The sequence below is a fragment of the Halichoerus grypus genome, chromosome 5, assembly GCF_964656455.1.
Source record: "Halichoerus grypus chromosome 5, mHalGry1.hap1.1, whole genome shotgun sequence".
Classification (NCBI taxonomy): Eukaryota; Metazoa; Chordata; class Mammalia; order Carnivora; family Phocidae; genus Halichoerus; species Halichoerus grypus.
Genome location: NC_135716.1, coordinates 27,401,353 through 27,416,080, shown reverse-complemented (window position 1 = coordinate 27,416,080; position 14,728 = coordinate 27,401,353). Strand labels below are relative to the sequence as shown.

The 14,728-nt window shown below is 34.2% G+C and overlaps 1 pseudogene; it reads left to right on the top strand.

Moving 5' to 3' along the window:
* The first annotated feature begins 12,788 nt into the window (after nt 1–12,788).
* Nucleotides 12,789–13,921, top strand: LOC118528966 (dnaJ homolog subfamily C member 8 pseudogene; annotated as a pseudogene).
* The last annotated feature ends 807 nt before the right edge of the window (nt 13,922–14,728 follow it).

The window sequence follows — 14,728 nt, the reverse complement described above, 5'->3', positions numbered from 1 at the left end:
GAATGAATGAGACTTTAGGAGACTTTGGTATGGGAGTAAATATACTTTGCATATGGAATGGATATGCATAATTACAACCAAATGTGTGAATGTGGTAGATTGAATTATTATTGGCCTCTATTCTTTACCTGTCTCTGTATCCATGGTCTTTGCCATCCATTTTTTATTTCCTCCCACTAGAGGAATAGAGTAATTATTCCCCAAACTTGAGTTTGATCTCAGCTGTGAGACTATTTCTGCTAAAAAGAATGTTGATGAAAGTGGCATGTATTAGTTTAAACCCTAGGTCTTAATATTTTACATGTTTCTTTTTGCCCACTTGTCCTTCTGACAATACCATGAGAAAAGCTTCCTTTGGGTATCTGCTGTCCTTTCAACCTGGGTCTTAAAATAAATACTCATTGTGTGTGTGTACCTTCAAACACATAAATGATAGAGCCCAATATGCATCTAGAAGCCAGTATGTAAAATAGCCCTTAGCTGGAGGTGAAATAGCCCAGCTGAGCCCAGCATAGATCAGACAATTGTGGTAGACCTGGAGATCCATCAAGGTGAGATTAAATTTCTGCTGTCTAAGCCACTGTGTTTTGGGGTGGTTTGTGATAGAGGCACAGAGCACTTTTAAAACTGCCTATTCATTATAGTTTCTCAATGCCTCAAAGAGTGCATGGCACATGTCTTAGTTCCTTTGAGCTGCTGTAACAAAAATACCATAGACTGGGTAGCTTATAAACAACACAAATTTATTTCTCACTGTATTGGAGGCTGGCAAGTCCCACAGTCTAGCTGCTTCCAGATTTGATGGCTGGTAAGAGCCTGTCTCCTGGTTCATTAGAAGGCTGTTTATTTACTGTGTCCTAACATAGTGGAAGGACACCAGGAAGTTATCTGTGGTCTCTTTTATAAGGGCACTAATCCTATTCATGAGGACTTTAGCTTCATGACCTAATCACCTCTCAAATCCCATCCAAATACCATCCTTCACATTGGGAATAAGGTTTCAATATATGAATCTGGGGATAACTCAAACATTTAGTTCACAGCAACACATAATATGCATTTATATTTGAATTGCTCTTTAAGCCCTAAGTAACAAGGGCTGTGTTTTAATGACTTTTTCCCCTAATTTGTTAAGCACAATGTTTAATTTTCTTAAGTGTCGCTTTTCTTCCCCTAAAGGCAACATTTTATAAATGAATGTGTGTATAATGATAATGTTTTTTTGCTGAAATTTCAAGGGCTAACCAAAGTAATAGGAAATGCAGGAGTGATTATTTTTTGGAGAGGGATAACATCAGGTAATGGTGAGACACCAAATGGATCCTCTAAGACAGTAATAACCAAGCTGGGCTAGCTCAACAGGGAGGATCACTAAGACTCACAGTTTAGAGAATAGACAATGAGTTCTCTTTTCTGGCCTTGGATTGTGGCACTGGATACCAAGGAGCTGCCAAGTGACAGAATATACCAGAGCAACATGGAGAGCAGAAAAGCCAGAAGAGTACAAAGGGCTCCTTTGGTGTAGCAGCTAGTAAAGGGTAAAAATCTAGGTGGAGATTTTGGCAAGCTTGTGGTGATGGTAAAAAAATAAAATTTAAAAATTAAAAAAATGAAATATTTTAAAAAATTGAATTTTAGGAACTGTCAAAGAAGAGCATTCCTGATTAATACTCTAAACTTTCAGTTGAGAACCTTAAACTACTGTGCCTTGGGAATAATAGATAAAAGCAAATAAACCATACTTGACAGGATCAAAGTTATATATATATACTTCTGGAGAGGGATCCATCATCTATCTATCTATCTATCTATCTATCTATCTATCTATCTATCTATCTATACACACACACACCATTTAGTAAAACAACTGCCGGGCAAGTTAGAAATAGGATCATGTGGACTCAAAACAAAGTGACCATAGAAAAAGACCATATAAACTAAGTTACGAACTAGAAAATAATTATGGTTTTATATTAAACTTACAGACTTTAAAATAATTGTGGCTTTAATGTTCAATAAAATAAATGAAAGAATTTGTTGGATAAAAAATGTAAAAAATATATATAAGAAAGTCTAAACTTGAAAAATACAAGAGCTAAAAGTAAAAAAAAAATAATCAGTAGAAACATACCCAAATGAAGGAGATAGACAAGAAAAAATATGTCAAATATACAGAAAATGCATATTAGGCATTATAGTGAAGAACTAATATTTCATGTAAGTCAAGTCTCAGGACATACAGAATGGAGCTGAAGCAATAGTTGACTTTTTTTTGAATTGGCAAACCATGGGAGACTCTGGACTCCTGGAAACAAACTGAGCGTTACAGAAGGGAAGGGGTTGGGGGAATGGGGTAACCAGGTGATGGGTATTAAGGAGGGCACGTGTTGTGATGAGCACTGGGTGTTATATGCAACTAATGAATCGTTGAACACTACATCAAAAACTTATGATGTACTATATGCTGGCTAACTGAACATAATAAAAAAAAATACTGCAAAAAAAAATCAAGAGTTTTTCAAAATTGGCAAAAAAAATCAAATTAGATTTTAGGTAACATATGCAAATATAAAGAAATATAAGGAAAATCACGTTTAAAAAAATAATAGTAAACTGCTGTAGTCAACAAAAAATAAAAAATAAAAATAAAGGAGAAACAAAACTACATCTCCCAATACATAAAAGGAGAAACAATGACTGTAAGACATGACTTTTCAAAAGAAAAAAAATAGAAGCCTGAAGATAGTGAAATTCTATGTTTAAACTGCTGGAAGGAAATGACTGACAACATATATTTTAAAAATTTAAAAAAGTGAAATTAAAATATTATATGGATAAAAAAACAAAGGAAATACAGTTGACCCTTGAACAATGCAGGGGCTAGGGGCATCAATACCCATACAGTAAAAAAATCTATGAACAACTTTTAACTATCTAAAATCTAATAATAGCCTGCAGTTGGCCAGATTAATACATATTTGTATGTTATATGTATTCTTACAATAAAATAATCTAGAGAAATGAAAAGGTTGTTAAGAAAATCACAAAGAAAAGAAAATAAATTTATAGTACTGGACTGTGTTTTCCAAAAAAATCCACGTATAAGTGGACCTATGTAGTTCACATCCATGTTATTTAAGTGTCAACTGTATATTCATATATTCACAGAGGAACTATATTGAAAGAAATACTAAAAGTATGTCATCAGATAGAAGAATAATCATTCTAGATGCAAGACAGAATAAGGAGCACTGGGAAGATAAATATCTGAAGAAATCTATATTTATACTAATTTTATAAAATAAAAACAGCATTCATGGATTAAAATTTAGTAGTATTTAAACACATGGTAACAATGACAGGAAAAAAAAGTAGGAGAGAGTAAATGTAGCTCAAGTTTGTAAGATCCTGGCATTGTTAGAGAAGTGGTAAAAGCAAGTCTTTAAATTAGGATCTAATTTGTCAAAGATCCATGCTATAATTACTAAGATAACTTCTAAAAGGATAATAAAATAATGTATAATTAATAAGCTAACACAGACAAAAGACAAAAATACACAATCCATCTAAAAGAAGAAATGATAAAATAAGAAGTAATTGGAAAAAAACAGAAAGAAATGTTAAGATGGTAGATTCAAATTCAAATGTAAATTCTATTAAAGATAAGTGAATTGAATTCTCCAAGTAATAAGCTATTATGCCACAAAATTAAAATATAATAGAAATACAATCATAGTGGGATTATATTTGACATCTTCTCTCAGTAGCTGATAGAAAAATTATAGCAATAAACAGAAAGGATATTAAAGATTTGAACCATATGATTAACCACTTTAATCAAACTGACTTATGCAGAACTTTGCATCCAGTAAGTGCAGAATGTGTATTTTCTTTTCACGTGCACATGAATCATTGTATAAAATTAACCACATGTTGGTTCCTATAGCAAATACTTTATTAGTTTTTATTTATATTTTATCTAATCCAAATTTGACTTTTTTTTACAATAATCAACAATTTTTTTAATTCATTGGATAACTATTGAACTTTATAAACCTAAATCCATCCATTTATTCTCAAGTATTTGTCACTTGTGTATTTAGACAATCAAAACATTTAGCAGTTCATTTCACCCAGTGTTATTTTTCTCTTAAGAACCTTATTTGTTGATGGATACAGTTTTCCTGGGTAAGCTTATCATGGCTTTGTATGGAGATTTAGTGTGTGCCTCAGTAGAGAGGGATTAACATGTTCTGCCATTGGATTATTTCTAGTCTCCCAAATCTGACACGTTTTTAGGCAAATACCAGACCCATATTATAAGTGAACTAAATGAATCACGATGTTTTAAAAGTCTATTTTGTTTTGCTTTGATTTGGTTGTAAAAGCAACCACCTATTAATATTTCAGTTACACCAAAATAAATCATAAAATTTCCTTATTTTATAAATGCCCCAACTAATAAGAAAGTGGCTTCTGAATCTAACTGAAACAGTAGATTGTACATTCTGGTTATGGTTTAGGCAAGGATTGCTAGCAAAGATATTCTGTCTATAATAGCTAGTCATGAGGATGTAAATCAAAGTTATAAGAGAAATAACTTGTTACCATAAAAATATAGAGTATTATAAACCTACTGACTACTCATATTAAAATCACCTCTCCTTTTATCTTACCAGAAAAACTGATAATTCAATAGTAATAACTATATCGATATAACTAATATTTTGGGGTAATGTTGAAACAACTGGCAACTTGATTTTCCAGAGTTGCAAGATTTGGGGAGTCTTGGACACATTCCCAATATTTATTTCCATGATTATCTGTGGGGAAGGGGGTCTTTTAGCTATATTCCTTTCTTTGTGAAAAATGAACACACATGCATTAATTATCTCAACTCCACAATTGAAATTTCAATTCGACACCAGGTTCTTTACTCATTATCTGGAATGAAATCAGACTCTTGTTAGAGAAACAGGTTCTGTCCTGAATCTCATAAGAAGATCTCTACCATTATGGGTGTATCTACTTTGATGGAGCAAGGCAAAATTTGAGTCTTATGTATAAGCTTGAACTTTTCTCAGAACCTGGACTAACAATTGCAATTGTTTATTAAAGTTTTTGACTATCTGTGACTTCCAGTACTGGAAGGATGTGAAGAAGGAGGTATAAGATCTATGCTTTTAAGCCCATTAATTTTTGGTTACATTATATTTTTGCATTTGAGAATGAAGAAAATATGATTCACGTATATTGATATTTTTACACATCTTGTTCAGGCATTCCATCTTTCAGGAAAATTAAGAACTCTTAAATTACATTATTATACCTGATACAAAATAATGCATTAGAACCAAGTTTTCACCTTTTCAATTTCTACTATTCCACTAATGTTAACCTTTTTTATTTCATCACTATTATTCTATTCATACATATTATTTTAATCATACCATAGGCATAATTATTTATCTCACAATTAATGTTATATTTTAAGCACCTACCCATAAAATTACTTGGTCACTGTACATGTTATGTGCTGTATATGTGACTTGGTAAATAGTAGCTGGCCATGACCCTGTAGGTATTGAAGGTAGCCAGACAGAATTCAGAGGTCCGAAAATAATTCTTTGACTTGATTATTTTACTGATATTAATGGGAAAATAGCAATAGGAACCTTCTTGAAGGGCGCCTGGGTGGCTCAGTCAGTTAAGCGTCTGCCTTCGGCTTAGGTCATGATCAGAGGGTCCTGGGATCTAGTTCTGCATCAGGCTCCCTGCTCAGCAGGGAGTTTACTTCTCCCTCTGCTCCTCTTCCCACTCATTCTCTCAATCCCTTTCTCTCTCTCTCAAATAAATAAATAAAAGCTTTAAAAACAAAGAACCTTGGGGCGCCTGGGTGGCTCAGTTGGTTAAGCGACTGCCTTCGGTTCAGGTCATGATCCTGGAGTCCCGGGATCGAGTCCCACATCGGGCTCCCTGCTCGGCAGGGAGTCTGCTTCTCCCTCTGACCCTCCTCCCTCTCATGCTCTCTGTCTCTCATTCTCTCTCTCTCAAATAAATAAATAAAATCTTTAAAAAAAAAAAAAATAAAAACAAAGAACCTTCTTAAATGATCAACGTTTAACTAAGTTTACTTAAAAAATGAAAGATTGGAAGAGTACATTAAATATTAATACCACATTGTGCTACAACTTCTTTTTTACTTTTTAAATCATTGTTTTATTATTGAAAGGTAGTCAAGGTAAGCCTTTAGAAATATGAGTTTTTAAATCTAATTGATTACTTTTGTAATGATCAATTATAGGAAAACAGTAAATGATATACAACTAATTGCTTAAATCATGCTACATAAATTTACAGAGAATCACATGGTGGAGAAATAGCATCCTCAAATGAATGGCAAAAATTATGAAAAGAAATGCCATCCGGATGCCTGGGTGGTTCAGTCGGTTAAGCGTCTACCTTCGGCTCAGGTCGTGATCCCAGAGTTCTGGAATGGAGTCCCACATCGGGCTCCTTGCTCAGCAGGAAGCCTGCTTCTCCCTCTGTCTGCTGCTTCCCCTGCTTGTGCTCTCTCTCTCTGACAAATAAATAAAATCTTTTTTTTTTTTAAAGTCATCATTCTTTGGGGCGCCTGGGTGGCTCAGTCGTTAAGCGTCTGCCTTCGGCTCAGGTCGTGATCCCAGGGTCCTGGGATCGAGCCCCGCATCGGGCTCCCTGCTCGGCGGGAAGCCTGCTTCTCCCTCTCCCACTCCCCCTGCTTGTGTTCCCCTCTCTCACTGTGTCTCTCTCTGTCAAATAAATAAATAAAATCTTTAAAAAAAAAAAAAAAAATAAAGTCATCATTCTTTAAAAAAAAATGCCGTAACTGCTAATAAAATTTTCATTTACCTCTAAAGTATCAATTATCTAGTTACCACTATCTTAAAGTTTTCCAAAGGAGTTGCAGTAATGGAGAGCATTTTTCAATTCATTCAAGTTTGTTACTTGGGGGCAAATAGCCACATGTCAAACACTGGGGTTTTATGCATCTGTGGTGTGGAGATTTTTCTTCTATAGATTCCTTATCAAAATGATTTCCCTGGAAAATTGCCCACAGTTATCATCAAAATGAAATACTGTTCATATTAATTTGATCATTTTTATTCCTGAATATATAGAATTGTTTATTTTAAAAGTAAAAAATGTTTATGATCTTAACAAATTAATTTTCTGATTTAACAACTATGTAAGGTTAAGGATATGACAATAAATCATGGTGACTGAGAATTAGGGGTCATTCCCTTTCAAAACTGTTTTTTTGGATTATTCAACAGAGGTTTTTACTACTTTGGCGTCTAACAATCTGAGAGCTTTTTGACATACTCTAGTTTAACTGAGAAAAGTCCCTTTCTCTCATTTTCACAAGTAGCACCGGCTTATTAACTGAGCTCAACATTTCCCTTGAAGCAATCTTTACAAAGCAACAGAGACATTAATGAATTTTATATAAAGATTTAAATTTCAGTGTTCGGGTGCTTTTTTCCTGAGATGCAAAATAAAACTAAATAAACCCTACAAGTAGCTAATTAAGACCTTCTTTTAATATATCAAAGAAAGCAGTGTTTTGTGCGATCAAAGGAAATTTTATAATAATTTTCAAAGGCTAACTTGCTAAAATCTGTTTTCTTCTTTTAAATTGCCCATGCCTTTGAGAAAAGCATGTTATATGGAGGTTTCCAAAGGAAAAGGCAAAAGTTCATAGCATGTATAAACTTGGATATCAAGTAATCTGGAAGTTCAGAACCCAAACTGAAACTTATATATGCAACTATAATGCCCTTAATTGCATATTTCTATTACACTTACCTGTCTTGCTTTTCTTTACCCCTGTTTATCCTTCTATGAACAAGTTTATCTATCTATCTATCTATCTATCTATCTATCTATCTACCTATCTATCTATCATCATCTATCTGCTTACCTACCTCTCTACCTATGTATCTAATTCTTTTTATCTCTCAAATCTATCATTTATCTAATTTTGCTTATACTTCTTATAACTTCAAATCTATACGTAACGAGGCAGAAAAAAATCAAAATCCTCTAGGCTTAACTGTGTAATGAGAAATTTATATGGACTTATCAAAATCTTCTAGTTATATGTTTTTACAACATAACAACACAATACCAAAATTCATTGAGGTTTATTACAATTACAAAGGTATGTCTTGTCGCATTATATTCTTCTTTTTTTCTCCTTCAAAAAATTATTTTTATTTTATTTTATTTATATTTTTATTATGTTATGTTAATTACCATACATTACACCATTAGTTTTTGATGTAGTGCTCCATGATTCATTGTTTGCGTATAACACCCAGTGCTCCATTCAGTATGTGCCCTCTTTAATTCATTATATTCTTCTGAGTATGCTGTATTCAGGATGCTGAAGACCAGCTTTTGGTTTCACTAAGGATGATGATCTCTTGCAGATGAGTACTGATTTGTAAATATCACATAAAAGTAGATGTAACAAAATTTCCCAATTAATTGCAATCAACTTTGGAAGGGAATGATGATTACAGTTTAGTTTTTCAATTAAAGAATACTTTAATATAAATTATGTTTCCTTTTCCACATTTAAATTAAGAAATTAACATAAACTAATGTACTAATTGATATCATGTCAAAGTCATTCAGATTTTTTTAGGTAATCTATAAGATTTATCTTATTTAAACTGCTATTAATAAATATGTGAATGTGTATAAAATCTTAGGAACATGCTTGTTAAATGAATTAATTATTGCTCCCAAAAGACTATACATAGTTGACAAATTTGATTTAATTAGATAATAAAAATATAATCTGAATTACACCTTTTACACATGGTAGAATCAGAATATAATAGGGAGGGCGCCTGGGTGGCTCAGTCGTTAAGCGTCTGCCTTCGGCTCAGGTCATGATCCTAGAGTCCTGGGATCGAGTCCCACATCGGGCTCCCTGCTCAGCAGGAAGCCTGCTTCTCCCTCTCCCACTCCCCCAGCTTGTGTTCCCTCTCTCGCTATCTCTCTCTCTGTCAAATAAATAAATAAAATCTTAAAAAAAAAAAAAGAATATAATAGGGAAGTGGATTTTTTTTCAAAATAACTTATAAATACAATATATTATGTATCTTCATTTAATTTTTCAGCTTCCTTTCTTCCCCCTTCTTCCATCCTTACTTGCTTCCTTGCTTCTTTCCTTCCTTTCTCCCTTCCTTCATTTTTTCTCTTCCTCCTTCCCTCCTCCTCCTTCCTTTCCCCCTCCTCCTCCTGCTCTTCCTCTTCTTCCTTGTTCTTGTTTTTCTTCTCCTCCTTTTCCCTTCTCCACCTTATCCTCCTCCCCTCCTTTTCCTCTTCCTCCTTCTTTTTCTATCCTCCTCCTCACTTTCTCTCTCATTTTTTTTTTGAATTATTATATTCCAAGAACTCTTCTAGCTATGGTACTGAAGCTGTGCACAAGACTAACCTCAAACTTACATAATAGCAGAATTATTTCAGAAACTGAGCAGTGCTATGGTGAACATAAAATAAACCAGCATCACAAATCATTACTGGAAGAAGAGAAGGAGAGCTATATTAGCTTAGTTTGAATTAAATATTTGAGATTATACTTCAATGAAGAAAGAAATACAAGAGTGCAATGATCCCAGGGTTATTGCTCTATACTCAGGGAAGCAATGTCCAGCACAAAATCGTCAGGACTGGAAAATTCCTAGCAGAATTGCGAGACTGAAATAAGATTAGGCAGTGGGAAAGGGATGAGTACTGGAAAATGAATTCAAAGAGGTAGTATAGGGCTAAGTCAATGTTGAAATCACTTAGATGGTTCCTCAAATATTTTATTTGTGCCTCTTATTTTCCTTTTCTTTTTTACTTTTCTAGTTCAGAGGGAATTCCATAATTTTTTCCCTGCTATTTCTACTAAGTTTTTTTTTTTTTAAAGATTTTATTTATTTATTTGACAGAGAGAGACACAGTGAGAGAGGGAACACAAGCAGGGGGAGCCGGAGAAGAAGAAGCAGGCTTCCCGCAGAGCAGGGAGCCTGATGCGGGGCTCGATCCCAGGACCCCGGGATCATGACCTGAGCCGAAGGGAGACGCTTAACGACTGAGCCACCCAGGCACCCCTACTAAGTTTTTTGTTGGTGCTATTATATTTTTAACAACCAAGATATATTTCTTGTTTCCGAGTATTTCTTTTTATAGGACCTCATTATTGTTTTATGGATGTAACACCCCCAGGAGCAGCCTGTTCCTCTTCAGGCTTAAAGTATCTAGCTGAAACACTGTTTTCAAATTACTAAAATCATTTTTTTCTTGGCAGTCCATCAGCATCATTGTTAACTTTTAATTCAATGAGATTCATTTTAATTTTTTTTTTAGATTTTATTTATTTATTTGAGAGAGAGAGGGAGCACGCAAGAGAGAGCATGAACAGGTGGGGGGAGGGGTAGAGGGGAAGGAGGAAGCAGGCTCCCCACTGAGCAGGGACCTGGATGCTGGGCTCCATCCCAGGGCCTTGGGATCATGACCTGAGCCAAAGGCAGACGTTTAAGTGACTGAGTTACCCAGGAGCCCCATACTTAAACATTTCTTAGGGATTGCCCTCAAGTTTTCAATATACATTTACAGACTAATCTAAGTCCACTTTCAAGTAACATTATTTCAAATAGCACTATTATATCATGGGTAGTAACTGTACCTCGTAGCAGAGCATTCTCAATTCCTCCCCCTGTCCTTATAATACTGTCATTCATTTCACTTATCCATCATCTATCATCCAATAGATTATTACTATTATTATTTTGAACAGACTTTTATCTGTTAGGGCAATTAAAAATAAGAAAAATAAAAGATTTGCTTTTACTTTCATTTATTCCTTTTTAAACACTCTTCTTTTCTTCTGTATATCTGAGTTTCTGACCTCATCATTTTTCTTCCCTCTGAGGAGGGAACATTTCTTGCAAGGTAGATCTATACTCAGCAAATTCCTTCAATTTTTGTTTTTCTGACAGTCTTTATTTCTCCTTTACTTTTAAAGGACAATTATGTTGGATATAGGATGCAAAGTTATTATTGTTGATGGCTATTGCATTCCCTCACCACCTCAAACATTTTATGCTTGTATGGTATCTGACAAGTGTGATAAAATTCCTATCCTTCTTCCTCTATAGTAAGTTTTGTGGTTGTTGTTTGTTTGCTTGTTTCCCTTCTCTAGTTTCTTTCAAGAATTTCTCTTTGTCTTTGATTTACCGCAGTTTGAATACGATTTGCCTAGGTATAGGTTTTTTTTATAATTTATCATGTTCAGTGTTCCTTGACCTTCCTGCACTTATGACTTAATGTCTGTCATTAAGTTTGGAGAAGGATCAGTCATTATTACTTTATATATTTCTTCTTTTCCTTTCACTCTTTTTCTCCCTTCTGGTAATCCAATTACACATACATTACACTTCTTGCAATTACAATTATAACTGGATATTACACTGGATATATGCATTTTTGCTTGTTGTCAACCTATACATTAGTTACCTTTACGATATTAATTACTGTATTTTAAAAGCCTCATCTAAGACTGATTCTTATGATTGCTTTATCTTTGAAAGCATATTTTTCTTCTTGCTTTTTTGTATGCCTCATGATATATTGTTGAAAGCTGGATATCTTGTATACGACAATGAACACTAACATAAATAATTTTTCTGTCTGGAAATGGGCACAAAATTCTTTATACTGGGCATTTAGTTTAAACACTTGAGTAAATCAGTTTAGGAGTTAAAATTCAAATGTTCTCAAAATAACGGGAAAACTAAAGCAATTTAATTATCGATCTTTGGACACATTCAAACTTTTGGCTTTAGTGATATATGAAAGAAGTGGGAAGTTTATTCTCATATATATTATGTATATATTTATATATATGATAGATATGTCCTATAGATTTATATAGATGGTTTATTCTAATATAAGTACATTTATATATAAAGTAGAATTTCTACAAGTGGACTTGTTGCAGATAAGAATGATCTTACATAGATTGTTTCAACATAAAATGATTAATCTCTTCAATTTTATTAGAAGGATATGTATCTTGAGTTCTTGGGGAAAAATCAAATTTTTCTCCATTTTATTATAAATAAGGTATAGAGCTTTTGGATATTTTTTTCATGATTTGAATCTCTGAATTCCAGATCAACTGTAACTAGACATACAGTTAATTTTATGGGGACTAGGAAAAATCTAAAGTCAATTTATGCTGGGTAAATCCTTTAGAAACTTGCTACTCAAAATATGGTGTAAGACCAGCAGCCTCAATATCATCTGGGTGTTCATTAGAAATACATAATATCAGATCCTATTCCAGATCTACTGAGTCTGAATAAGCATCTTAATAAGTATAGGTAAGCTGGCACAAATGTTCAAGAAACACTGCTTTCAAGGACACATAAAATTTGGCCTGAGGCTAATCACTTGCAGTGTCCAATCCCTTCAGGATGTTCAGGTTCTCATATGTCCATTTCCATTTGATGGAAATAGGTTGAAAAATTTTTCAGTAGAACCCTTCTAGCAGTCACATAAATATTCTTACCAAGTAATAATTACAATTTCAGTATTACACTTGAACTTTCTACACTCACAATCCATGAGGGACTTCATGAGCCCAAAATAATTCTGCTGTATTTAAACTGCTTATCCTTTAAAACAGAGACACACAGTTCTCTGTTAGGATTTTACTATTTAAAAATAACCCCATTTCACGGGAAATGGCGGCTCCAGGAGAGAGCCGGGCTTCGGCTGGCGGAGGGAGCACCGAGGAACATTTATGACCTTCTACAGTGAGGTGAAACAAATAGAGAAGAGAGATTGAGTTCTAACATCCAAAAGTCAGATTGAAAGATTGACCCGTCCTGGGTCTTCCTACTTCAATTTGAACCCATTTGAGGTTCTTCAGATAGATCCGGAAGTGACAGATGAAGAAATAAAAGAGGTTTCGACAGTTTATCCATATTGGTGCACCCTGACAAAATAGCAAGATGATGCTGCCAGAGCACAAAAGGCTTTTGAAGCTGTGGACAAAGCTTACAAGTGCTACTGGATCAGGAACAAAAGAAGAGGGCCCTGGATGTAATTCAGGCAGGAAAAGAATACATGGAACACACTGTGAAAGAGAGAAAAAAGCAATTAAAAAAGGAAGGAAAACCTACAAATGTTGGAGGAGGATGACCCTGAGCTGTTCAAGAAGCAGTATATAAACAGACCATGAAACTCTTTGCCGAGCTGGAAATTAAAAGTAAAGAGAGAGAAGCCAAAGAGATGCATGAAAGGAAGCGACAAAGAAGAGACTGAAGCTCAAGAAAAAGCCAAAGGAGAAAGGGAGTGGCGGAAAAACTTTGAGGAAAGTCAGGATGGTCGTGTGGACAGCTGGCGAAACTTCCAAGCAAATACAAAGGGGAAGAAAGAGAAGAAAAATCGGACCTTCCAGAGACCACGGAAAGTAAAAATGGAGCAGCGTGAGTGACCACCTGGGGTCACAGCCACAGAACCTTCCCCTAACTGTCTCCCTCCTGCTTTGAAGGACTCATTCTTTCCTCCCATTTCCACCCCAACATAGAGTAGTAGTTGCTTTTTAGTCCATTTTGTTTTCAATACAATTTAATACCGATCAGAGTAATTCTTTTGTACATTGAAATGAGGGGCTCAGTTTAAAACAAAACCTTCCCCCACCCCCACCCCTAGACCAAGGATTGGAAGGTGCCACCATAGTGCTGCCTTCTCTTCCCACAGCCTGTAACTTAAGGTTTTGTACTTCACTGAATTGTGATGGTTAGAAACTTCGTGTATAGTTTGTGGAAATCATCCAATTAAACATATTGCTTAAAATAAAATAAAATAAAAATAACCCCAGTTTATGTATCACACAAATATATAGAAAAGGATGAGAAAACTCTTTTGTCATTACTGGAGGCCAAATCTAAAAAAATAATCTCTCCTAGTGTATATTGAATTGTTGAAATTCTAAAACTTTGTTTCCTCTTCTCCAGACAATGCATTTATACATTATTTTGAATAAAATATTAGAGATTTTGTAACCATGTCCTCAACCCAAGGTGAAAGTCATACTTCACATTTACTTTAAGTACAGAGTAATACTATGTGTATTTATTCTAAGCATAGTTGTACATTTTTTAGACTATACAATTCAGCAACTAATATCTAGATAAACTGATAACATTTTATCTAGTTACATACTCTGCGATATCACATAAAATTCTACAAGTCATAATTTCTAAATTCTCAACAACAGCAATTAACAGGTTTTATATCATACTTTGGATCACCGAGAAAATATATTTTAATCTGAGAGGTTTAAGAACCCAAGGTTTATTATAGTTAAATAACACAGAAAAGGACAAACAATTATGCTTACACTCCATTTATGGACATTTCTAAAATATGTGTCACTACAGAGTAACAGTGTAATCATTAGCATAGCCATTTGTTATATGATTTTAAATCTTGCTGTCATAGAAAACCTAGAAGCATTCCTTTTTTCCCTATGTTTACTTGTCAGTTTTTCACTGACAGGTGAAATGTCTTGTGATATGTCTATTATTGCCCACAAAAATAATCTCCCTTTTGTTTTCTGGGGTGTTATACAAGTGTCGGCATTAAGGAGAATTTATGATATACATAATTTCTTTAA